Below are 27,340 nucleotides of genomic sequence, written 5' to 3' on the forward strand. Positions count from 1 at the left end.
ACCCAAATAATGCGCTAGCTTATGCTGCAATCCTTAAGCCTATTTAGACCAAGGAATTTTATTTTTCAAAAGCATGACGTGGGATTCATGTTCCGAGGAACCCACTTTGGGAAATACTCCTCTCTGAGGGGAGAGATGAGGGGCTTCTTTTTTTTTTTGGGGGGGGGCAGGGTGTTTCCACAGCCTATCTCTCTTGATGCTCACAATTATGCCACGGCAGCACTTCTCAAACCACAAAATGACAAGCGATAAAAAGCCCAAACTCAGCAGCTGTCACCAACTTTTCTTTTTGAAAAAAAGTGAAAAGGAAAAGGAAAGAAAGCACCCTCTCCTTTAAAAATTAGAAAGAAAGAAAAAAATCCTGTAGCTCAGATGCTTAAAAGTGTTCATTTTGATTAAGAAAAAAATAACAAAATTAAATTTTAAAAACGCTTTGTATATCTGATCTTGTCAACTGGACACAGCTGGAGGTAAGTAAGTCTTCTGTTTTTTTGGCTTTTTTTTTTTTTATATAATTTTTTTTTTTTTTTAAGGAGGGCACAGCTCACAATGGCCCATGCGAGGATTGAACCAGTAACTTTGGTGTTACCAGCACCACGCTCTAACCAACTGAGTTAACCGGCCACCCCCATTACGGCTTTTTGTTTTTACGATAAACAGCTAACATTTTATGGATTAGGGTTGGTATTCTCTGGTCTCTTTCTTCTTTCACATCTTTCAAATCATTCTGGGGCATTGCACACTCTTTCTCACAGGTTGTTAAAAGGTGGTCATTCAGACTCCTGTATCCTATTCAATTCCAAACCAGGCTATTTTATTCCTCTAGTCAGGATGGTTTCTCTCTCCTCCTCCGCCAATTATTATAATCACGGAACATTTCCTGGGCTTGTAAACTGGCTGTTTGTGTTAACAAAGCCGGAGTTGACAGGGGAGCTGGGAGACGGTGACAGGAAAGGGATGCACTCAGGTGGCATCATTAGATGGCTGGGACGCCCCAGCAGCCAATTAAAGCCGATCTTTCATGCCAGAGGAAGACGGATGTCGCCTCCGCCAAAAACCTGGCAGGCAGCACTTCCTCACAGGAGCAAGGGACTGTCTTCAAGAGAACCACAGACCTCTATTGCTGAGGTCCACAGGGGGGCGGGGGCTCAGCGCTGACCTCAGCATCACCCTGACCGCTCTCAGCAAGGCCCACAGGATCTGCGAGACAAAGACTTTGGAGCACTCGTGTCTTTTTACTGGCACACTTGGAAGAGTTTAAAGACTCCAAACGTCACCACCAACAAAGCAGCCATCTGGGACCCCATAATGATGCCTCACAGAGCGTATAACACACCTGCAGTCATCACTCTGATGACGGCTTCAATGCTCTCTGAGAACTGGCTGCTGGGAGGACCAAGTTCTCTGACATATCAAAGCTATGTGCCTGCATATTAAAGCAGAGTTCTGGCAAATTCTGGCACATTCTGGGGTTGGCGTCTTCCCACCACATCATACCCTGCTCCGTATAACACTTTGAAAGCTCCTCAGCACCAAGGTCTGCTGACATACTGTGCTGGACTACCGCAAAAATTCATTTCATCCACTGAGCCAGACAGTCAGGGCCTGTGGAGGGCAGTATCTGCGGTCGTCAAGCTTTGAATCGCTAGGCCAGAGGCAACATGGGATGTTGAGCCAGACATAGGATCCTGTCCTGGCTCCATCACCTCCCCCACCCTTGGACCTGGGGCCAGCCATTACCTTCTTGGAACCTCAGTCTGCTTATCTGTAAAATGGGCACAGTGATAAACCACAACAATTATATGATAGCTGACACTGTGTACTTCTTATGTGCCAGATACCGTGCTCAGCATATATATATATATATAAAATGTCCTTTAACCATCACAACAACCCTGCTCTTTCCATCTCTCAAGGAATAAAAAATGATTTGCAAATGGTAAAGTGAGAGGTTTAGTTATTATTAGTGTTTCTTTTTCTACAAAGAAAGTGCCCCCCCCAATCCTCAAGGACCATATCAGACAGGACGATAATGCCAATGAAAGCCATTCACATCACTAACCAAGTGTTTATGGTATATGAGGCACTGGCCTATGGGTCCCTCACAGGAATCACCAGAGAACAGGGTTCCCACTAGCCCTGTGTTTAAATGAGGAAGAGGCCCCAAGACGCCAGCTCCTGATCGGCAGCTGGTGAGGAGCAGAGCTAAGATTCCAGCCAGCGCCACCTGAGCTTGTACAGTGGATCAGACCTTCTGTGAGCATGCGGACAGAGGTGACCAAGAGTCCTGGCACTTGGCAGGGCCCAAGGATCACATTTAAAGAAATGCAAGGAAACCAGCCTGGTCAGCAGCCTGGCCAGCATTGCCAGAAGTGCAGTGGGTCAGTGGCCACACACTCCCATCTGTCCAGTGGGTCTGAAAGGTTCCCCTCTAGGTTTGGGACTTGGGTGAGCCCTGGCTGGGAGCCCTGTATGCAAGGTCCCAGGCCAGGCACTCGGGACCATCCTGCAGGAAGCCACTCAGGCCCTTACAGCCACGAGCCCCACTGGAGCCCCCGTACGGAGAGTGCACGGCATGGAACAAGAGTTAGTCAGACCACGGTTCAAATCCCAGCTCTGCCTCACACATGCTGCGACATCCGGTTGAGGGGGCTTTATCTCCACTGTGTACACAGGGAGGGCAGCTCTGACGATGCCTCAGGGTGGGTGTAAGGATTAAGTAAGCCGCTGAATATAAAGTGCTTAGCGTCCTGCCTGACACCACGATTGGGGCTCAAGGGATCAGGCCTTAAGTTTATTCCTACCACCACGGTCAGAGGGCTACCAGAACCGTGCTGGGAGAAGCTAAAGGCTCACCAGACCCAAGGTGCCCCACAGACATCTGGAAACACGCTCCCATCCTGTCTTGCCTGCTGCTTTTAGAGCTTTGCACTTAGCCCTCATGAGGTAGTACCATTACTAACCTACTTTACAGGTGAGAAAACTGAGGCACAGAGAGGTAGGTTAATGATTTACCCGAGGTCACACAGCTAGTAAGTGTCAGAGTCAGGATTGAAGGCAGGCCTTCTGGGTCCAAAGCCCACACCTTTTGCCCCCGCCCTGTGAGAAGCCCAGGTGTGTGGGACTTCGTATGCAGTGACTTCCCATCACTGCTTCCTTTGTCTACTCAGCCATCACTCTGCCCCCCAGTCCCAGGTCCCCTCTCTCCTGGCCTCCAGAACAGTCAGCAGCAGCCTCTGGTCCAAGTTTTGATCAAAGGCTTCCTGGATGCCCAGACCTCCTGCCCCTCCCAGCCTAGTGCCAGGCTGCCCCCTGGCCAGTGGCCGGGCTTGGTGGCCTCTCAGGCCACAGGGCCCACACTTGCCTTCCTCCAGAATCCCAGCACCGCCCTTCTCCTGCCCCACACTGGGCCCCAGGAGGAGAGGCCAGCACCAGCCCTGAACCCAGAATCACAGGCACAATGCCTTATAAGGCCTTCAGGGACGGGAAACCACATCAAAGCAGGGCCTTGGGGAGCGGGGCTGGAGTTCCGTTGGGGTTTTTCCTCTTTGTTTTTGAGACTTCATACTCCTGAGCTTAATATCTCCCCCCCCTTCACCCCCGCCTGTCCCAGCAGTTCTGTCAATCTTTCTGTGCTCTAAGAACTAACAGATGTTGGTGCCACAGGTTTCAAAGGAAACTCCTGGTGCCCACAGAACACAGCACAACTTATAGATTCCAGGGACGTACAGGGCTGGGGCAGGCCGGTGAACAGAAGGGTGGGAGGCAGGACCCAGCCACCCTGTAACCCTTCCATTCAAGCTGTCTGCCCTGGAGCTGCCCCAGGAAATTCCTAGCGAGCTGTCTCCTCCCAGCACACTTCGCACAGCAGCAGGGACGGGGCACTGCTGTGGGCAGGCCTCACTGAGAGCGAGAGCCCACTGTCCAGGGCAGGGATGCTCCATTTACAGAACCCACAGGACCTGGGAGTCAGGGCACCTGCCCGCTTGGTGGCTGACTGACCGCAGACACCGACTGAACTCCGCTGGCCCCCATCTTGCTCTTCTGTAAAATGGAGATTTAGGCGTCAAAGAGAAGTCAGTGAGAAAATGTGGACGAAATACCCGGGGGGTGTCTGACGCAATGTGGGGCACACTAGGTATGAGCTTCTGGCCTCTCCCTGTAGCTCCCTAGTCCCCCACACTCGGCACCTTCTCCCGTTTGTCCCTGCAAAACCCTAGTGCCCAGTGACTCCACAGCTCGATGTCCACCCTGGCACGTCACTCACACGTACGCATCAGGGAGGCACATTCAAGTTCAGGGACGTTGAGGGCAGCACCATTCCTATGAGCCAACAGTCAGAACCATGCAGAAAGGCCGTCAGAGGAAACTGCCACGCGTACACAGCGGGTCCAAAAACCAGGCAGGTCTGTACACACTAACATGCAGGGCACATGCCACATGGGAGACAGCGTAGGAGGCTACGTGTACATCTGGGAAAACACCAAGCACACGTATGCAATATCCATGGTCACCCCCCAGGGAGGGGAGTGAAAAGAAAGATGGACGCAGGACGGGGGTCAGAAACTTCAGCCTTAACAGAACTGTCCTAATTTTTAAGATGAGTATATTCATGCGACACTTGGGTCATTAAAACCTAATTTAATAAAACCCCAAACAATAACCCACTTTACCAGGGGGACTGGTCCAAAGTCACTTATGGAGAGAGAGCAGCACAGTTGGGTTAGAACCTTTCGGCCCCAGGCAACGCATCTCTAAAAGGGGCTGGGGGGCCAGGAAGATGCCCATGGTCCCCTCAAACACAGACCTTCTGAGACTAGCCCCACCCAGCAGTGGGCAGACCCCTTTTCTAGGGCTCCACCCAGGACTCAAGGGAGTGGGAGGAAAACCAGGGCCACCCATGTTCTGGGCCGCAACGTCTCCATCTCCAACCTCGAACCTGAGGGCCTTTGTTACTTCTGCCCCCAGGCCTTTCTCGGGCCTCCAGAGCCCACTCTACCCACCAGCACGGCAGCCAAAACCGCAGGGCATTACCAACTCGACCCCAGCCTATGCCAAACGCAAGCCAGTGCCACACGTGGTGGAGCGAGCTGAGTGCAGGAGGGGATAGCGGCTCTGAGAGCTACGGCCTGCAGGGCTGGCCTGCGTGTTTGGCCTGCAAGGACCAGGCCTTCAAGACTCAGAGATACATGGCAGCAATTAAAATTCCTCGGATTTCTCCCCGTTTTTAATCTGCTCGAGACGTAAGCCCTGCACCCCTAACTGCACACCCCGGCCTCTGCCCTCCACACCCTGGGCACTCCAGCCCAACTTGCTTTCTGGACTTGAGGGTCTGTTTATCAGGAAGGTGGAGGGCTGAGCTTAGCAGGAATGACTTCTACTCTGCACCTGACTCCGGAGCCACTGCATTCCCTCCCTCTGAGCCCCAGGCCCTAGACCCTCCAGGGTGCAAAGAACCTCCAAAGATGGGTTTGCCACAGCAGCCACAGGCAGCAGCGGGCCAGCAAAGTCTAGTTCCTGGGCTGTCACCCCAGCAAGCTGTCAGCATCCACACACCGTCATCCCGACTCCCCCCCAGAACTGGCTCCCACCTGGGCTACCTTGAGTACTTAACACTTTTCTTTACACTGGCTCTCTCTCTTTCTCTCTCTTAAAACCTAGTCTTATCATAAGCAATAAGATCAGTGAAATCATGGGTGTGATGTCCCTAGTTGGAGTTTTAAAAAAAGATAATGCATATTAAACTACTGCAGAACCATTAAAATACATGATGTCCACGAACCTCGATTCCCATCCCCCAGCCCTCGGTAGAATGTGGATTATGCTTTGGGAACTACAAGCTTTAAACAGCCTGAAGTTGGTGTCTTCTCCCCCCACCCCTACCAGAGCCATCAGGCTGCTTCCAACAGGCGGGAAGGGGGGTGGGGAGGAAGGGGAGACACCAGGCAAGGCAAGCGCCCGGTAAGGATGAATGAAATACCACAGGCTCAGGACCCCAGAGACACTCCCCCCCACCCCACCCCCGACCTGACCACAGGCTCTCCTAGAAGGCTCCTGATGTTGGAGTGTGATTTCTGGCATGGAGAATAATGGCTAATGCCAACAGAAAATGGCAATGTTGGGCATTACCCAGAATCCTCCCCAGTCATCCACCTTCGGGATTTCTGAGCTCTTATTAGATGACCCAACGCAAGGCGGACTGTCCAGAGCTAGGACGGCCATGGGCTTTGGGAGTTCGCTGTTGATGTGACTGGAATTTTCTGACTAGTGTTTAAAAGTTTCTACAGTGGAAACCAGGATCCAATGGGCTTGTCGGGGTGGAGTAACTAAGGTCACAAATATACAGGATGCAGTGATAATAACACAGCGTTTCTTTTGCAAGGGGCTGACATAGGCCACATGCTCTGCTCAGCATGTTAGGTGCACTGCCAAACGCTCCAACACCCTATGAGCTGGTGCCGTGGTCAGCCCGCGTTAGCCACGAGGAAACTGAGGCTTAGAGAAGGTAAGTGACTCACCTGAGGGTCTGACTTTAAGCCCTGGCTCCTCCGCTCTGTACTGTGTGACCCTGTACAACTGATTTCACCTGTCTGTGCATCAGTTTCCTCACCTGAACATGGAAATGACAGCAGGGGCTGGTGGGGAGCGAGAGCCCAACATAAAGTACTCAGCACACCGCCAGGCAGTCGGCGTGTCGTCAATGGGGCTGGTCCTTCTCTCTCTGGGGCCCGGCTTTCATTCTCTGCCCTCCCATCCTCTGTTCTACCCCACCATCTTCAGGCATGCTGTATACCTGGTCACAGTACACCTGGTCACAGCCGGGCCCAGTGCCTCAACCACCCTGGAAGGCCTCAGGTGGCACCTGTGGCAGGCCGCCTGCACTTAGCACTTCTCAGGGTCTCTGCCCTCCTGCCTTGCCACTGGTCCACCCTGCCACCACCTGCAACACTGCTGACCCCACCACACCAATGACCCCCCACACCTGCCACATCACTGACCTGCCACGTGGCTAGCCCACCACACCACTGGCTAGCCGTGCCACTGTCCACCACAATGCTGACCCTGCCATGCCGCTGACCCCACCATGCCACGAACCGCCACACAACTGACCTGCCACATCACCAGCCTACCACGCCTCACAGCCGAGTGCTGACAACAGGAGAGGCCAAAGGGGCTGTGCTGTGCCTCTGATCATTGAGCAGCTGGGCCTGCCTCTGCCAGCAGCTCCTGGCCCGGGGACAGGCCCTGAGTCTGCTGCCAGCGTCCAGTGTGTGTGCCCTGCCGAGCAGGGTGGCTGTGAGCCAGGCTACTTTTGACAGATGGCACTGTCATCTGTCGACCAAAGAACTGTGCCCTTACAGACCACGGGCCACCTCATTGTGGGGAGAGGGTGTGCACCCCTGCCAGGGGCAGAGGCAGCCCACCTGGGGGCCCCATGCAGCCTGGGAGCCACGGGAAGTGTGACATTTTTCTCACCTTTGGAGTGAGGGGTTGGGCTTCTTGCTTCTCCTAACTAAACAAAACTATGGAATAAGATCCTCCTGTTTCGTACATCCCAGGAGTCCTCATTTTTATGAGAGGACAAGAGAACAATGGTCTGGGCCAGACTCTGGGACCTTCCTGATGTACACACAACATATACTCACACACACACACTCACACTTACTCTCTCTCTCACATACACACCCACACGCAGAGTCTACTCCATCTGGCCCTCAAGCTCTTGCAGAAGCCACCTTCCTGGCCCTCAGGTCCTAGTACACACCGGCCCCCCCCTTTCTCTCGCCGGCCCCATAACCCAGCTTTGGGGACCTCTCATCATCCCTCCCAGAGACTGGACCACCTGCCTCGGGCCTCTAAACCCCTGCTTGCGCTGCTTCTTCTGCCTGCAGACGGGACCCTGACTGTGCACCAGCGTGACTGCAGACCTCCAGCACCCCCACCCCACATCTGGGCAGAATCAAGGGTCGCACTCTGGGCTCCCAGCGAACTCAGTTTATTCGGAATGTTAGCTGTTTATGCGTCACCAGCTCTGTGCCTGTAGGTCTGTGTCCACGTCTGCAACATGGGCCTGTGACACAGGAGTGCCTGAGGGTCCCATAAGAAGGGGATGTGAGAGAACAGAAGAGATGAAGGTGCTGTTCAGAGCAAGGGCTCCCAGAGCCCACAGGGCTGTCAGGTGGGACAGCAGTGAGGCGCGGCCCACAGTCGGAGGCCCTGTGTTAATAAACAAGAGGTGCATTCTCCAGAACATTCTGGAAGGACACGCGGGCCTGCCTTAATAGTGTCTGCCCTTGGGGAATGGAAATGGGGAGCTGTCCCCTTTTGCTGTCCAGCTTTCTGAACTATTTGGATCTGTGGTGTTGTCTCTCTTCTCTCTCTTTTTTAGCCAAGAGCAGGCAATGGCTTTACACTAAAAAGAAGCTAAGTTTTTAAAGTGGCTGTGACGTTAGGAAGAATGATGCAGCTGACTGCCTACTGGCCACATGCACCAGCTGCTCAAACGGCATCTCAAACGTGTGTCCAAACCAAGTCCTGATGCCCAGACCTGTCCTCCCCGATTTCTTCCCTGTATCCGACCAGAGCAACCCCCTCCTTCATGCTGCTCAGGACAGAAACTCGGGGGTCACCCTGCAGCTTCTCTTTCAACCTTTCCATTCAACCCACAGTGAATCCTATTGGTTCTGCTTTCAGAATGTACCCTCAAGCCAACCAGGAGCTCCCAGCCATGGAGAGAGGCCATCCTCTCTCACTCGGATGACGGCAATCCGTTCCTGTTCTCTGCCCCCCACCCCATTCTCCGAAGTCCTACTAATGCCCTGTGAAGCCCCACGCACCCAACCTGTCTGGCCCATCCCCTCCCTGCCCTCGTCTACCCCTCCCTGGCATTCACTCTGCCCCAGCCATCCCAACTCCTTGCTGTAAACAGGCCTGGCACTCTCCCACCTCAGGCACCTCTGTATTCCCTGTTTCTTCCACATATTCTTCTTCCAGGTAGCCCCTCCTCCCACCCCTCCTTCAGGTGTTGGCTCACGGTCACCCCCTCCTCTGGGTGACGTCTTCCAAACCCCTCGGGTTGAAATTGCAGGCCCTCCCCCACACTCCCTCACCCCTTCTTGGCCTTAGCCTTCTTGGGGCTCTTACCACCATCTGACACACCCCTTAGCAATGAGCAACGGAGGAGGCACTCAACCAATACGTGCTGGACGACTACGCGTGGCTCTATGCTCACTGACTCAGAAACATTCCCCGCATTTTCCTGAAAGAGAACAGCAGTTGCCAAACAGCAGAGGACCCGACTGCATCCGCTAAAATTCCCTGCATGCATTTCCCTGCAACGTAGTTTGAGTCCCACGGGGAGACCACACCAAAATGTTCCCAGAGGTTGTGCCTGGGCGCTGGGTTCAAGGCTGCCACGTTGCTTGCCATGAACATGCACGATTACTTCTACAACCAGAAATAACAGCGGAGCATGTTGAAGAAAGCACATTAAAGCAAAGAGAAGTGGGCACCCAAGTTGGTTCTAGAAGGACTCGCACACGGAGGCTGCTGGAAAGCTCTTGACTCAGGCAGATGGAGAGGTTTGCAACTTTCCAGTGAAATGGGCAGTTTTCTGATTCCACTGGGGAGGGAAGGTGGAGGCAATGGGCTGCTCCACACCCCAGGCCCCATGGTTTCCTCCCACAGCCATGTTGGGCACACAGACCACGAAGAGACCATGGCCAGAAACCACTGGCTTCTCGCTGCTCTTAGCTGTGCACATGTCGGAAGCCAGGGGGCTGGCAATACCCTTTCCTGTGGTCACATAATGCAGACAAGGCTTTGATTCCAGAAAGGGCATAAGGCCTCCTGAGCACGACAAACTAGGCTGTCGCTGGGAGCAGGGGAAGATGGCAGCTCTGTCCTCCCCACCCCCACCCCCACCGCTGCACACCGAATTCAAATGTTTCCTCTTCTAGGCAAGCAAAGAGCTGAAAAAAGAAAAATTAAATTAAAAACAAAAAACAAAAAAGGTGTGGATATCCAGAAGGCAGCTAGCTGCCTGCTCCTGCAAGTCTCGTCAGCAGCCCACATTAGGGACCCCTATTGCCACACGGAGTGGTCCGCTGGGAAGCCCATGGAGGTCTGGGAGATGCTACAGGGACTAAGGATGGCCTTGGGCCCGGGGGCAAGGTGGCATTCATGGCAGTGGCGCCACCCATTACACCTGCACCTTCTCCTACTGCTGTCCTTGGGTCATCTGACTGACCCAGTGACCCTCATAAGTCAACAAAGGAGCTATCACCCCACTTTACAGGTGAAGAGACTGAGGCTCTGGGAGGGGAGGCAAGAACATGTGCAGTTAGGAGGCACCAAGGCCTCCTCAGAGGAAGGCCAGGGCTCTCCCCACTTTGGGGCCCAATTCAAGTACAGGAAGCCCTTTCTCAGCACCTCATCCCCCAGGGACTTCTCTCACTGAATATCATCAGCTCTTAGGACTGACTTCACAGACTGTACGTCCAGGAGGAATCCAAGGCTAAAGGAAAGCTCCTTATACCTCTTTGCTTCTGCAGTGGCCACTTGTGATTTGGACAAATAACCCCCCATCCTTGCCTTCCCCCGCCTCCCCCCGGCATCCATTCCTCCTTCTCCTGGTAACATTGTGACTTTCCTCGGAAAGCCATCCCTCTGGAAGCTTGCCAGACTTCACAAATAAAAACTCAGGACGCTCAGTTAAATTTGAATCTCAGATTCAATCATTGTTTAGTATAAGTATGTCCCATGCAGTATTTGAAATATACTTATATAAAAAAATGTGTTATTTACCTGAAATTCAAATTTAACTGTCTTTTATCTGGAAATCCTACCCATCTACCACTTTCATCCATGAGGGGTGGAGAGGGCTAATTTCTCCCCCTAGCCCAAAGGTGGACACGTCCCAAGCCGGGACAAAGAGATGAAACTCTAGGACATCTGCTCTCTTCTGATGACATTAATGAGATGTGAGGGTGAAAATCTGACACTGAGGAGAACATTTTAGCTCTTTACAGGGAGATTCTGTCTAAGAAAAAAGCCAACACAGAGGAAAACAGATCCAGGAAGGGAAGCAATAGAAAATGGGTCCAGACAACATTGTCTGAGCAGCTGGATCAAACTATGCCTGAAGCTAGTCCTTTCCCTGGACTTTTCAATTACATGTACCCCTAAATTGCCCCATTATTGTTTAAACAAGTTTGAGCTTATATTCTGTCATGGATCCCTGAACGAGTCCTGCTCAATCCAGCCTCCTCTCACCCCACCCACCCCTGGCACAGTGCTGAGCACGGAGTCCTTGCTCAGAGAATATTTAAGGTGCCTGTGTCCATAACTTTATGTACCGTGGAAGGTAGCATGGGATTGTGAAAACAGCTGGGCTTTGAAGTCACATAGGCCCCATTCCCATCCCAGCTCCGTCCCATCCTCATTCCAGGGCCTTGCACAATTAATTCATGTCTCTGTGAGCCTCAGTTTCCTCATGTGTAAAACCAGGATACTAGTACCTGTATCTAATTTTAATGCCCAAACCAGGACACTTTTGAGAGTGAATCAGAGCACTATTAATAACCAGGCCAGGACAACAGGAGCGACTGAACTGTCACAGGTAAACAGGTCAGTGGCAGCTCTACCTACCACGTGCTACCTCCACCTGCCCCCATGGGCAATGCTCCCTGTCCACCTCCCTTCTCCCCATCCCTGCCTTCTGCCCAGGTCACTCCCCCTATTCTCTCCTTCTAACTGCTTCCTAATTCCTACTCCCAGCCTCAGCTATCATGTCCCCTCTTAGAGAAGCCACACCAGGCCCCCAACTCAACATGGCCCCCCAACCTGTGTCCCCCCGCTGTCTGCGATGCCCCCATCGTAGTCCTCCGTGCTCTGTGTTATTACGACTTAGGTATCACAAGTCTCTCTGACTTGGTTAGACAAACTCGTTGAGGACAGGGACCGTGCATTTCTTCGTCCTCACTGCAGACCCTACAGAGCTGACACAGTGTCCGGAACTTAAAACAGCCCCCCAAAAAGTAAACAGCTATCCCCCCTCTTCCTCCTCTCTCCATGTGTCGCTAAAACCATCCTGGGTGAGCTGTCAGGCAGGGACTATGAATCACGGAGTGGAGACGGCATGAGGCAGGGGAAAGACACCCCTCTGGCAGGCCAGGACATGCTGATAATGTTCTCGGAGCCAGTGACCCTGGGGACAGCGGCCCCAGAAGGCCCCACCCAGTTCAGCAGCTCCCAGGTGGTGCTGGTGGCAACTCACTGGCCCTGTGACAGCTTCCATTGATCTGGGGCCAACACGGACTGGACCTGGGCCGGCTGTCTATGCCAGCATCCAGCCCTGGCTCCGGCTCAAAACACAGGCCCGATGTCTCCCCGCAGCCTCAGCCAGCTCTGTCCTCAGCAGCAGCCAAGTCACTGCCCAGAATGCAAATTGGACAGGTGCAAAGGGCCTCTCCACCCCGAGACCAAGGCCGTGACATCCCACACACAGCCCAGGTTGTTCCACTCATGAGCAGACAGCGTCCCCTTGGGTTGCTCGGCCCAGGCACACACAGCTCTCCTACCCCAGGGCAGCCTCCCAGCCTGATTTCTTGGTTCAGCCAATGCTCCCAACCTGAGGTCAGCTACCTGGGGAACACTCTGCCACGATCCAGATGGCACACTACTTCTTTCTTTTCACAGGATCCCTCCCCTGCTCTGCAGCCCTCAGTGGCTCCCTATTTCCGACCAACTCAAATCCCTCTGTAGTCTTGCCTCTTGCCCTACCTGACCACGGACAGCGAGACATGCATCGCACAGACTGGAAAACACCAAACCTATACCTGCCTGGAATGAAAGGCAAACACATACCTACATAAAACACCCCAGGAAAGACTGCAGGGGCCTCCACCTCACAACGTGCACCTCAAAAAATAATCATTAGCGGGTTAATTTTACAATCGGTTGAGTCCTAACGGCCTTGAGCTCATACTGGTGCCACGAGGAGGGGTTACAGTGTTCTAAACTGTCTCACCACGGATCTCTTCCCGAGGGACACGGGCCAGGCCTAGAGGCAGCGTGGCTGAGGGTCAGCACCTGACCGCTGCAGTCGGAATCGCAGCTCCATGTATGAAGTGACCACTTTGTGCCTGGGATGCTTGTCTGGAACCGGAAGACAGTAACAGCACCCATCTCACAAGACACACTTAGTTACAGGCATATCGTGAGCCCTGCATCACACACACACACACACACACACACACACACACACTGGACAGACATCTTTGCGGTACAAGGAAGGGTGAGCCTACTGGGCACGTCTGTTAAATAGCAAAAGACTCGACGAAATACTGAACACAAAGGGCTCAGCACGTCTGTGGCACATGAAGTCTTTCAATATATGGTAGCTGCTCACACAGCTATCATTCTTCCTACTGTTACAGATTCTAATTTGAGAGAAGAGAAAAAATCAACGCAGACAGACGGCGCAGTCTAGGAGGCTGAGGCACAGGGAGGAAGGGATGTGAGACTGAGGCCGAAGGGGCAGCGCTGGGAGGAGGGGATGGCCCTGCCGGAGTAAAAGCTTGGCCGCTGGATCTTGGAGGCAGCGAGGCCTCTGGAGAGCCAGCTCCACAGGCCTCAGAAGTCAGGCCAGCTTTCAGTTCCCGGCATTCCGGCCCCAAGTCCCCAATCGGGCTTGCTGCCCAGGGCACTCGGATCCTTCCAGGGCCCGGGATGTGCTTCCAAAGCAGCTTCATCTCAGACTCGAGCCCAGAATTCCTTGGCCAGCAGGGACCATGTCTCCACGAGGCTGACATAGCCCAGCTGCTGGGGTGTCTTCTCCCGCACTCCCAGCTCCTGAGCAGACAAGCCTGAGACTGCCAGTGTCCCCAGCCCGTCCCAGATGCTTATTTGGTACACGTGCCAGTGAGAGACTTTGGCCCCTCCCCTTGGTATCCTCAGTGCCTGAATGGTGGCAGGCACCACGTAGTCAAAATCTGAATCTAATGACAGGTTTCCCCAACCTGGAACAAAAATCCCATGAAAGGCCAAGTTTTGGGGGAAAGGAACAAAACCTCACCCTCTCTGTTCTCCAGAGCAGCAGCACATCCCGGATCTAGCAGCACCCGTGATTCTTGTGGGGGGGGTGGGGGGGGCCAGGGAAAATGCCACCGCTGGGCCCCACTCAGTTCCCTCCCTCAGGATGCTCTGTGCAGCCAGCCCATCGGCACCGAGGCCCACATCTGGGACTCTTGGCCTGGGTGTCTGGGATTTACTCCCATCTACAGACGACAGCCCAGAGCCCTTAGGGGCACCGGGGATGTAGGATGGCGGCTGCAGTGTCACAAGGCCCCTGCTGTCCAGTCAGGAAGAGACAGGCTCAGTGGTGCCAGCCTAGATGGAACAGACCCCTTGTTTATCCATGGAAGCCAAAGAACAGACACCTACCAGCCCCCATAGCTACCAATTACCATGTGCCTGTGACCGAGGGTCACTTATAAGTTGGCTGACCATTATAATAATTGCTGACATTTACCAAGCGCTTACTCTGTGCCGGGCATTGTGCCACATGCTTCACATTCATCTTCTTTTTATACTCTTGCAACATCCCTTCTCGTACTGTGCCCGTTTTATAAATGAGCAGACAGACCCAGGCTGAATAGCGGCGAAAGTTCCACATTGGCAAAGTGGTAATTCCAGGGCCTGTGGGCAGGAAAAAGACCCCTCAGCCCACCTGTGGCAGGCCGAGGGCATTAATGGCCCCGATCTGTTCACACCCTTTACTGGTGCACTCCCACACTAGCTTGGCCATGTGACTTGCTCCAGCCAAAGGGATCAGAGCAGACACTTGATAAGCCACTTGGGTTTTCCACTTCCTCTCTCAGACACTCGTCACAGTGACGAGACCTGCCTGGGCTGGCCTGCTGGAGAAATGTGAAATACACGTGAAGGAGTCAACTTGTCCCAGCCCATTCTTTTCCAGACCATGCAGCTACCAGTCAACCTGCCAACTATCCTCAGTAGCAAGAGCAAGCCCAACCCAGGTCAGCCCACGCAGGCCCAGATCAATAAAACTGCTCAACCAATCTATAGATGTGTGAGGGATAATAATGGTTGTTTAAGTCACTAAGTCTTAGGGTAGTTTGTTACGTAGCAACAGCCAACTAGACATAAATTTACATACAGGAGTATACATGTAGACATTCATTCGCTCTCTCTCGTATTGCCCATTCTCCTATGACATAGGAAAACACCTGCTGAGATTAATAGGGTGAACAGTGATACTATTCTGAATGGGAAACCCATTGAAATCAGCATGCTCTACCAAGTGCCAGGGGACACGGCACCTTTCTTCCATGCAAGCAGACGTTAAGCTACACCTCTGTTTTGGTTATTTATTGTTGTGTAACAAACTGCCCCCAGACTTAGTGGCTTAAAACCTCCACTTTATTTTAATCTCTCATGATGCTGTGGGTTGACTGACTCAGCTGGGCAGCTCTGCTGGTCGCACTAAAGTTTCTGAGGCTGCAGGCAGATGGTGGCTGGGGCCGCAGTCACGGGGGCTCAGCTGGGCTGGAGCACCTGAAATGGTGCTGGCACCTTGGCAGGCATGGCTGGAAGGCCAGGCTCAGCTGAGACCCTGGGCTCACGGCGCCCCCCTCTCACTCTATTCTGTCTCAGAGCCTCACTCTCTCCCCGTGACCTCACCATGTGGTTTCTCCAGCCAAGTCGCTGGACTTCTCATATGGCAGCTCAGGGCTCTCAAAAGCACAGAAGCAGAAGCTGCCAGGTCTTCTTAGGTGTTCCTTCCAGAGCCTTCTACTGGGTAAAGCAGTTATAGGCCCTGTCGAGATTCTAGGTACGGAATAAACGCTACCTCTCAATGGGAGGGTGACAAAGAATTTGCAGCCACTTTACCCCACCATAGCCTCTTACCTCCTACATGCAGCCCACTCAGGCCGACACCCGAGTCAGTGCCAGCACACACCCTGAGTGGAGCAGCAATGCGTTCAGGCCTTCATCCGCCCTTGGCAGCAGGCCTGCGATAGGTCTGAAGCACCTACATTGACTGAGCAAATGTGCGTTCCCACCACAACCACAGACAGCTCTGGAATGAACACCACGGTGAAGGCATCAGGCTTGGACCCTAGAATTCCTACGGGGTCACCTGAGGCCCCGTCCAGGATGAATGTGTGAGATGACCAGGGAACAGCCCTGTTCCCACCACTGCACATACCCAGGGACATCGGGAAGGTGTGAGTTCACCATGTTCTTTGCAAAGACCTCAGTGTGGAAATGGCCACCTGCAAGATCTAGCCTCCCGCAGGCCCTGGAGCGGGCAGATCTCTCTTAGGACAGAAAAGAATCTCATCTGGGGGAGAGCTCTAGGCAGAGGCCCGAGGGACTGCTGCAGGGAGGGCATCCCTGGGAGGGCCCTTAATTGTTTAACTAAAATCACATTCGAGGCATAATTAGCAGACAGCTCCAAATTCATGATCTGAAGCCCATCGGCTCTAATGGACTAATTAGCTGAGACATCCTTGGGCGGGCTATGCACTCTGGCCTTCTCAGAAACATCCCAGGGAGCACAGCAGATCAAGGCTGGCATCTGGTCCAGAGGCTGTCTCACTATGGCTGGGCAAAGAGACAAATGCATTACTGGGCAAGAACTACACCTTCCAGCGCGTACAGGTCAGGGGATGGAGCAGACAGGCTCTGACACACACAATTCCGCCTTCCGCAGATCCCACCCCTTGAGCCCTGGAGGCTCACAGCAACTGAGGGGGGGTTGCAAAATAGCCCAGCATCATCCTGAGTCAGAAAAACAAGTCACCAGCTCTGTGGAAGCCCACAAACTGCCCAGAGCCACAATCCGACCACAGAGCGTGGGCACAGGCTGTTCAGCCAGCTCTCTCCATCCACTTGCTTCTGAGCAAGTGGCGGGGGCCCCACACAGCAAGGAGGACTTGAAATCTCAGTGAGGAGTTGGCAGAAAACAAAACCTTCACAAAGGCAAAGTCTGCATTTTTGGGAGGCCCTCAATGCTTCTGGCATGAGACCAGGTACACATGAGGAATGCAGTACACCTGCTGAGTGAATGTAAGAGACAGCACCCCAGACAGCGAAAGCATAAAGCCCCCAGCTCTGTTTCCAATGCGCTCCCTGGTCAGAGAAGCCTGGGAAACTGGTCACCGAACTGAAAGAACACTGATTCACATTAAAACCCGTATTCGAGATTCACAGTGCACCTTAGCACAATAAAGGCTCTGAGAAGTCCTGCAGCAAAGAAACTTCTTCATTGGTTGTTGCACCTAAAGTTATTTGAGCATAGACTCTTTTCCCCCCAGAATTCCTAGGAGGACCCTATATTTGAAAAATACTGTCCTGTGATAAGCAATACATCAGCATAGAGCAGATGTCACAAGCTACAATCCTATGGGAACTAGATTATTTAAATAAGTGAAGTGGGCCCGGTTTAACATTTGCACAGGAAGCATAAATTTTTATCTCCACGAACAAATATACTCTCTCATTTTTCTTAAAACAAAGAACCATCTTGGCTCATCTTTTCTCCCTCCCTTTGATAGAATTATTTTCCTATAAGAGAAACAAAAACATTGATTTAAAAGAAATAATGATAAAAGACCCCAGGGAGAGTAACAGGATTAGTGGGAACTGTGGGACTCGGGCGGGGGGGGTGCACACCCTCTCTGTCCGAGGGCCCGGCCACGGTCTGCTGCAGCTGAACCTTGCCAGGCTGAGAAACTGATACCAGTGTTACCAGCTTTCCAATTTTTAACAAGAAGCCAGAAATATGGACTTCTAAGTGAAAATCCCCCATTTTTTAAATGTTGGTCCAATTTTTTAAAAAATTGAGTGGGTCAAATAAAACATTCCTGGGGGCTTGATTTGAGCCACCAAACTGCGATCTTCGCCAAAAGGAAGAGTAAAATGCTCATTCACCTGTTTCCCTAGCTTGTCTGGCCAGGGAGCCCTTGGGACACAGAGCTGGAGAGCGTGAATGTTCTCGCTGTCTCGGGTGCCGTCTCTTGCATCCATTCAGTCGGCAGGTGTACTGCATTCGTGCGTGTACTTGCTCTTGTGCCAGATGCATCGAGGGCCTCCCCAGGATGAGACTCTGCGAAGGCCCCACCCCAGGCACTTGGCCCTTTCCTCTACTTGGGCTCACCTTGGCACATGTGAGAAGGGGTGAGCGCTGAGCCTGGCATGCAGTGGAGACCCAGAGTGGCCAGGCCGTCTAGGGAACCTCTCATGGTATCTGCAGAAGCTCCGCAATGGGCTCATTAGATCTCTGTAACAAATGGCTCATGTGATATGTGGCCAGGGCTTTCTTGGATGTTTATTTATTTTTACAGGCCCATGGGTGTAAAGTGCCTTCTCCAGAGGGATACAGCCACACCTGCATTTGCAGAGACAAAAGAAGCCTCTGATGAGAGGCGTCACGAAAGCAGTGACCCAGACACCACCCGATGCCGCAGCCAGGCTGGCTCCCAAGCTGCCCAGGAGGACCACCGGCCTGCAGGAGGTCCCCTGGGAATTTCAGAACAATGCGGGAAGGGATGTTGGTCCCACACATTCCTCAGAATCAGATGGACAGCCACAGCAGTGCGAGGAATGCTGCAGCAGGGGCTTCCAATTGGAACCTGGGTGTGAGCCTCTCAGCAAAGCACTAGCAGCCCCCCAGGGGCAACACCACTCACATGTGACAAAAGGCAGAAGCTTCCGAACATGGAGCTAGACATGGCCAGCTGAGGAAATCGGCAGAAAAGGAGGCCGAGGCACCAACAATCCCTGCAAAGGGCACAAGGACTCAAGCTGGGGCTGGGGCAGAGTTAGATACCTGCACCCAAAGATACACACTCCCCCTTCCGCAGTGTTGTTTGTCACGGGGAGGTGGCTGTCCAGACAGAACTACATTTCCCAGCACCCCTTGCATCATGGGGCCATATGAATACCTGCTATGTGCCATCTCACAGCCAGGGATCTTAGGCAGGGGGTAGAGTTTTTCCACTCTCATTCTCCTTTCGCTCGCTGGAAGCAGAGAACTCAGAAGCCCTGGCAGATGAACGAGGCACAAGATGGAAGGAGCCCGGGCCACTAATCACCATGTGGGTGAGAGTCACCTTCTAACCAAGATACCTGTTTTAGACCAGTACATGAGTGATAGATAAAATTCTAGTGTGTTAAGCCTCTGGAATATTAAGGTTTATTTGCTATAACACCTAGGGTTACCCAGTTTAAAATAAGAGAAGAAAGAAGGAAAAATGGGTCAAGAAAATAAATCTTCACCAGGATGAGTAGCTCAAGGCAAAAGCAATGTAGGAAAAACATATCTTGCTAAGTCTGATCAGCCACCACCTCCTACAGGAAGCCCACCTGAAAGCACCCAAATAGAGGTCATCTTTAAGACCCCTGCGTGCTTAATTATGCCTACTACCTTGATCAAGAATAGTTATGAAAACTTGTTTTGGAAAAAATGAAGTTATTTACAGAGTGTACTCTGCCCATCCATCCGACAACCTGCTGTGAGAGGTGAGGACAAATCATCATGTAGTCTCAACTTTGAATAAAAGGTGAGAATAAGCCAAGAAGCTAGTAGCCAATCTCGGGAACTCAGAATCTTCCAGAAGCCAGGAGTGGGCTTGCAGGGCTCTGCAGCCAAACAGAACCCACATGCTCCCCACAGCAGGGTTTCTCTGTCATGGCACTATTGATGGAGGGGGAGTTGTCCTGTGCACTGTAGGATGTTTAGCAGCACCCCTGGCCTCTACCCACCAGATGCCAGCAGCAGCGTCCCCAGTTGTGATAACCAAGAACATCTCCAGACACTGCCGAAGTCCCCATCTGCCACTGAGAAGCCCTGCTCTAAAGGGTACAACCAATGGTGGCCACGCCAAAATCTAGGCCTGTTGTTTTCAGATCTTCCATCCTCTCATTTTTATGTAAAATGTCCAATTTTTAAATGTTGGCAACTAATTAATTAAAAATGATTTTGTCTTTTATGCTGGAAGAGTCAAAAACACGTGTGCAGGTCACCAGCTGAGCCTCTGCTAAATCCAGAGGGAACACAAGAAAGGACGGATCTCCCTTCCTGAGCTCCCTAAAGACCAAACTCGACCCCACAGCCCTGGGAAGGAGCCCCAAACCACAAAGGCAGAAACGGATAAGGAATCCGAGTCAGTTCTGGGGGTACTGTCACACATCACTGGCCTTACAAACGCCCTCTCCCCAAAACACAAATTGACCAATTCATCTCCAGAAGCCAAGACCTATTCCGTTTGCAGGAAGGCGGAGAGATTGTCATCAGCAGTGTCGCCACCCCCACTCAGCCCCAGCCCCCCCCCCAGTATAATTGCCCCCCAGCTGACGTTCCTGAGGCCCAGGCCTTGAGGTTCTGGTCAATGAAGCAGTCAGGTGAAGCTTTCAGTCAACACTGCCCCCCGGACTGGTCTCCGCATCTTCTAGCCCCTAGTTAAAGAACTTGTTCTAAGCAAGTTTCCTTTACTTTGAGCAAAAATCTGGGTTACTAGGAGGAGGGCAGTGGAGAATCTAATAAATCTTAGAATACACTTCTTGGCTAAAGGGGAAAAAAACCCTACTTACTGGTATCATGAAACAACTTTCCAGCCCTCTCTGAAGAGAACGGGTTCAGAAGTTACTATTGTGTTCAAGCTGTATTAAATCAAGCTGTGAGCAGCACCAGGGTTATGCTTTTAAAGAATGCCCTGAGCCAATTCTGATGTTTAAAGTGAAAAGGAAAAGTTTCCAAGCCTTCCATAAATTCCGACGAGAGGAAGTTTCAAACTTGGGTGTTCACAGTCCGTGGCCCCCACATGGAAACAGCTTGGTTTCATGTATTTGGTTTTACTGTTCAAACTTGAGGGTCTTTTAACTTTTTATTTTTACAGGGCTCAGAAGAAAAGGGAGAGGGAGCCATTTGCTCACCGAGTGCCAAAGAAAACCCCAGCGCCTCCGTCAGAGGGCCTCTGCCTGAGGCGGCAGGAGGCAGGCTGTGGGGCGGGGACCCCCTGGCTGCTGGCACACCCCACGTACAGGTCCTCCTGCATGCTGGAGGCCAGGCCTGCAGGGCCAGCTGCTAATTAACTCCGACAGGATCAATTCAGGCCAGAGCGTGTGAGTGGAGACCGGGCAGGATAGTCATCTGGCTGTGGCTAAGCTTCGGCTGCCGGCAGCAGGAGGAACAAAATGGAGACTTTCCAAAAACAAGACGAGGCCCAGCCAAGAGCCGAGGAATCCTAAATTTAGTCCCTAGGGGAAGATGGCTGTGTCTGCTCAGCCAGAGCACCAGTGAGGCCCAGCATCCCTCGGAAATGTCAACCAAACCAAACAGGCCCTCCCAGGACACCTCAGCCCCGAGCCCTGGCTTCAGGGAGCTCACCCTCAGTCGGGAGGGGTGACTCACACACATCAGTTTCCAACCCCACCTCCACCTTCCCAGGAGGTCGGCAAGGCAAGTACAGCATACCCATTTGACAGGCAGGAAAACTGAGTCCCCAGAGAGGCAGGAGGAGCACAGGCAGTCCTGAGTTAGGACCCAATATTGAGTTCCATCACTCAATACCCATGTGACCTGGAAGTAGGTACCTTGTCACTCAGAGCCTCAGTTTTTATCATCTATAAAACGGGAGTGAGAATGTTTATTCAAAAGTTGTGAAAAAGGGGAAGAGCACAAATAAAATCTAGCAATGCTTATGTATATACACATGTATTATACATACATACACATACATGTATGTGTGTGTGAAAAAGAGACTCCTGGCCACAGCCCAGATATAGATAGTCGGCAGCTGTCATTAGTGCAGGCAGCACCCCTCCCCAATCTGTGTTAAAGACACCCTGATACTCTTTGGGTCACCACCCTTCCCCTCTCAGTTCCTGTGGCTCAGGTGGATCTAACCCATTTCCATAAGGGGTCTCAGACACCTACTGAATCAGAATCGCCAATGGTTGAACCCCGAAATTATTTTTCTGCTTAATTTCCCCAGGTTCCTCTGATACGCAAAAGGCAGTCTTGGGAACCACTGCCAGAAAGATGTGAAAGGGCTTGGAGGCTGAACTCAGAGAGGATGTTAATCCCCCCACGGTACTGCACATCTAAGGATCTCAGATCCCAAAGGGCTGCCCGGACAGGACCCTCTCCCAGCCCCAAGCCAAGATGACAGTCCATGAAGGGAGGTCCTTTGGGGCAGAGACCGGGCCAAATTCTGATCTGACCCAGAAGGCACTTGCTGGCTCTACAGGGCAGCTCAAGGGGAGGATGGATACCCAGTCTCCAAACTGAGCCTCCCCGTTCTCTTCACCCTTGACCTTAGCCCCTGGGTCTGAGGGGCACCGCCACCCACCCACAGGGCAATTTCAGCATAAGGAGGTCTCCACAGCAACCTTCCAACTGGAGGAACGAATTCCCTGGTGACCAGACAGGGTTCAGGGGCACAACAGAGGGATGGGGAGAGGGTGGGAACGAAGGGTAGGGGAATAGGGTTTCCAGAAGGAAGGAAATAACAAAGATCTTTCCATGGGGGGAGAAAATTCCAGAAAGACCTTTACCTCCTTGTCCCTCACAGGAAGCAATCTTAAAGGAAGTAATTATTAGTCGTAAAAAGAACCGCTTTACTGAACACTTCATCTACGCCAGGCCACAGGGGTTCACATATAAAATCTTAACTGAATTCACACAACAACCAGCCGAGGGTGGTTCAACTGTAGCCCCATTGTACAGATGGGGCGAGTGAGGCCCCAGAAAGATAAAGTTGTTTAAGATCACACAACTCGTAGGTAGCAGGCCTAACATTCAAACCCATCCAGTTCTAGAACCCACTCTCCTACCCTCTTCCGCATGGGCAGGTCAGCACCCCTTCTGGGCTCAGCAGAGAAAGGCTTTGGACCCAGCTCTGCTCAAGCCCCAATGTCACGCTGTGTCTGGGGTGCTATGCACCCACATTTAGGGATGGGCTAGTTGGTGCGCAGAGGATTTCTCTGCTTCCCAGGGTCCCACAGCAGACCCTCTGAGCCCCTGCCCAGCTAGAGCACAAAGGGAGGTATCAAAGCAGTTGGGACCCAGGTCTCCAGGGCACCTGTGACTCCCAAGACACCCACCCAACCGCCAAAGCTGCCCTGTGCACACACACACCCTGAGTCCACCAGGCCGTGCAGCCAGCCTGTCCTCATGCCATCTGTGCTGCTGACTGCCCTCTCTCCATCACTTCCTCCCACAGGAGGAAGAGCCTCGGCATCCGTGTCTCTGAAACTGTGACCTTAGATGGGAACTTGGTCTTGTTACTGGATGGCGGCCGTCTGCAGTCTCCAGGCCAGGACCCATGTCACTGACAATTCCCAAGGCCTTGGAAGGTAACTTTAAGCCAATTGTCTCTGTCGGGCAGTCAATGGACAGCCCCTTCTTCCCCCTCTGCCTTCCTCCCAGCTCTCCCTTGGAAGGCAGCCCTAGGGAGGTGATGCCCAGCACAGCCCGGCCTGGCCCTGACAGCTGGACGCCCACACAGCCAAGAGGGTCTGCCATGAGCCCTGCGAAGGCCACCATCACCAGCCCTCAGTGTAGAAACCCCCAGACCTGGCGCACAGCTGGTGTGGTTGGGGGGTGGGGGAGCAGTGCTCATCTGACTCAAAGACCCTCCAGCCACATCCAGACTCAGCACATAGCACTGCGCAGATGCACAGCTCTCCCAGCAATGCATCTTTCCAGATGGAAAAACCAAGCCTACAGACGTTATGGTTACTCTGTAAATTCTGGAAGTGGAAGTTCTACCCTATTCGAAGTTCTAGCCTGTTCGGCCTCCAGAGGCCAAATATTAATTACTTTAATAGTAATTGCACATGAATGTGAATAACGGTAACTTTCCTACTTATTGCCACAGCTTTCTGTGCGTCAGGTACTGAGTGAAGTGTTTCACAGGCATTCTTGTTTAATCTACACAACAGCTCTGTGGGGTAAGTACCATTTCTACTCCCATTTATAGGTGAGGAAACAGAGGCACAGACTGGTTAAGGAACTCACCCAAGCTCACACAGCTAATTAGGGGCAAAGCCAGCATCTGAATCAGGTCCGGCTGTCTCTGGAGCAGTGTCTTTCACTTTTCATTATCTGCCCCCCACTCAATGCAGAGCCTATTTAGGCTTTCCCCCCCCAATCACCCCACCATGAAATTTTAATACCACAGATATACTGTGTGCCTATTTATACAGATCTATACGTATATCTGTGCTTTATAGTGAGATTTTTTTTTGACACCCCCCAAACCAATTTATGCCTCCTTGGGGCAGTATTATCATCATTGGGAATGGTCTAGAACATAGACCAGGCGGCCCAATAGGAATGGAATGCAAGCCATATGTGTGTCATTTTAATTTTTCTAGTAGCCACGTTAAAAAGAAACACATATAATTAATTTTAATGTTTTTTAAGCCAATATACCTAAACTATTGCCATTTAAAAATATTACCACTATATGTAATCAATGTAAAACTTATGAGTGACAAATTTTATATTTTCTGTGTTCATACTAAGCCACTGAAATCTGCTATACAATCCAGCCCAGCCACATTTCAAATGCTCAGTAGCTATGCAAGGCTAGTGGGGCCACCACAGTGAACAGTGCCTTCTACGTGCTAACAGCTCTGCTAAAGCAATAGTGTTTATCTTTCCCAAAGCCTGAAAAAGTAAGCTTGAGAGACCTTCTCCACCCAAGAAACCCTTCAGAGAGTCACCACCACTCCTAACCAGTGGGTTTCACTTAATGTCCTCAGGGCCTGCTACAGACCGGTGCCATACTCTCAAGGAGACACAAAGATGAATAGAACGGGCGTCTGCCTTCAAGGAGCTTATAATCTAACAGGGTGGATGGGGGGATATTTACCAAACCCGACTGCACACCACGCCCTGAGGCTTCTCACCCATTATCTTCACCCTCACACTCACCCCAGAAGGGGGGCTCTAGTACTTCCAGCCGTATTTATTGATGAGGAAACGGAGGCTTGAGAGAACACGCATCTTGTCGACAGCCCACCTACCTGACTCAGCCAACCCAGGGAAGAACACAGAAGGTGTCAGCAAAGCGATGTGAAGCCTTTTAGGGACAATGGGAGCAGCCCTAGGGGAAGGCTTCAGGGGTGGGGGAGGTGAATGAGCAGTGGTGGTTGCATCAGAAGGAAGAAGAAAGAAGGAAGCACAGGTGCCGTGGCTAAAGAAGGGACAGGTGTATTTGCGGGGAGGGAAGAAGCAATGCGTGGATTCCCAGTGGAAAGCACAGCACAAGGTGGCCCGTAAGAAGCAGGAATTCTGGGCGCTAAGATGCCTCCGCACGTAGCTCACGTGCAGGGCACTGCATGAGAGGTGTCCAAGCTCAGCCATCTCATCATGGAAAAGCACCCACTGCCCAGCCCCTGGGCCCTAATGCCAGTGGAATCCAACTTCCCAAAATATTTACCCCAAGGCTCTGGGCACCAGACTCCATTCTGTAAACTTGGATGCCATTCCAAAGCTGAAACGATAGATCTCCTCGAGAACAAGATAAACTCTCCCTCGCGTTCTAAATAATGAAAGGGGGGTGAGGAAGAGAACGAAATAAATCAACCCTCTCCAACCGCCCAACTTGAAAGGGATTATGGTCAGAAGCGAGAAGGGGGCAAAGATGCTGTCTCCTTATCAGGCCCATGGCTGCTCCAGACACAAACAAAACTTTTGGCAGGCGTCCTCCTTCCACATCGAGGGAGGGAGCGGGAGAACAAAATCTTAATCCGCAAAGGTCAAACCCACCCTCCTTGAGTACAGTCAAGCCAATATTTTCCCCCGAATTTCAAGGAGAGAACAGTCCCTTCCATGAACTGAAGTACTTACTGGAGCTTAAGGAATGAGGCCCATAAATCTCCAGCTCCAGCTTGCTGGGGTGGCCCAGACTGCCAACCCTTGCTGCACTACCAGACCGGAAGTCCTCACTTGAGACTCAGGAAATAGGCCCACTGCCCTTTGAAAGCACTGCAGAGGACGCTGCAGGGTGAGTTGGTTCTGGAAACTGGATGGAGGAAGGCTCATCTCCTTGCCTCCAACAATCGTCATGGACATCAAAGATTGAGTAAATGAGTAAGCACTTGACATGGATGACCTCATTTAATGCTGACAAGCCCATGCGACGGATGTTATCCCCCATTGATGCATGGAAAATTGAGGCTCAGAGGCATGAGGACCCAGAGTCACACAGCTGGTAGATGGCAGAGCTAGCACTGACCCCAGGCCTGCTGTTTCTCCAGCAGGGGGCCTCACACAATGGGGGTACACCCCCAGATTCTTTCTCTCCGCCCTGCTCTGATCACCTCCCTTTGCTGCTCTGCCTGCAAAACAAGCCCAAAATTCCCAGAGAGGGGTAGGAGAAAGTGGACACATGTGTGGGGGCCCCCCAGGTCCCCGCACCATCTCATGTCACCCACTCCAAACTCCAGAAATGGGGCCTGACCTCTCAAAAGGCCCCTCCAAGAAGCGGGTTTCTCAGCATAATATTTTCCTCCCACAGAACGTGAGAATAAAGAGCTCTTTGCTTGTCTCCTGAAATAACTGGCTCTTGCCATAAAGCAATCTTCTGCCCAGTAAAAATATTTCTGTAAAACTTGGTAACTCTATCTGTGGTTCCTTTTCTGAAAGTCAAAAATCTTGGAGAGTGAAACATGGCAGGGGCAGACTTTATGACAAGCTCATGAAGTCATGTCTACCCGACATTCCCTCCTTAACACTGATTAATTCGCTGCTCACCACAGGGACTTTGTGTCTTAATACTCTCCAAGCAAAGAACCAGTTCGAATTTCTACAGAACAATACCCACGACCCTGGACCTGGTGTCCAGCCAGGCGGGCAGGGGAGCCACTGGCTGGGGCTCAGGGGCTGGAAAGGACTGCTGAGACTGGGGAACTCCATCAGGCAGCCATGATGCACAGGTGGGCTGTCACCTGTGACCTGTCCCTGGCCAGGTAGGAGGCACAGCTTATAAAATGAGGGGGGTCCTATGATCAGAGCATAAAGGCACTCAATAACTAACCCCAACTAACCCCAAGACACTTGGATAAGTCAATGAAACCTCCCAGCTATAGCTTTCCCATCTGGAAGTAGAGAAGAATCATTACAGGGCAACTCCTGAGCGAACAAAGATGTCCTCTCTTCATCCATCAAACAGCATCCAAGCCCCTTCCAGGTGCTATCCTGGGCCCGGAGAGATGGAGTGCGTTTCCTGGGAGTCCTGCAGACGTTCAGCAGCTCTGAAGGCTGCTGAGTACGTTCACCGAGTGCCCGCTAAGCCTT

The 27,340-nt window shown here is 52.1% G+C and overlaps 1 protein-coding gene across 3 annotated transcripts in view; it reads right to left on the reverse strand.

Moving 5' to 3' along the window:
• Positions 1–27,340, reverse strand: part of NKD1 (NKD inhibitor of Wnt signaling pathway 1) — a 180,010-nt gene that overhangs the window by 27,739 nt on the left and 124,931 nt on the right. The gene's annotated exons all lie outside the window — the stretch shown is intronic.

This window comes from Rhinolophus sinicus, chromosome 8 (genome assembly GCF_057876585.1).
Source record: "Rhinolophus sinicus isolate RSI-liver-muscle chromosome 8, RSI-T2T, whole genome shotgun sequence".
Taxonomy (NCBI): domain Eukaryota; kingdom Metazoa; phylum Chordata; class Mammalia; order Chiroptera; family Rhinolophidae; genus Rhinolophus; species Rhinolophus sinicus.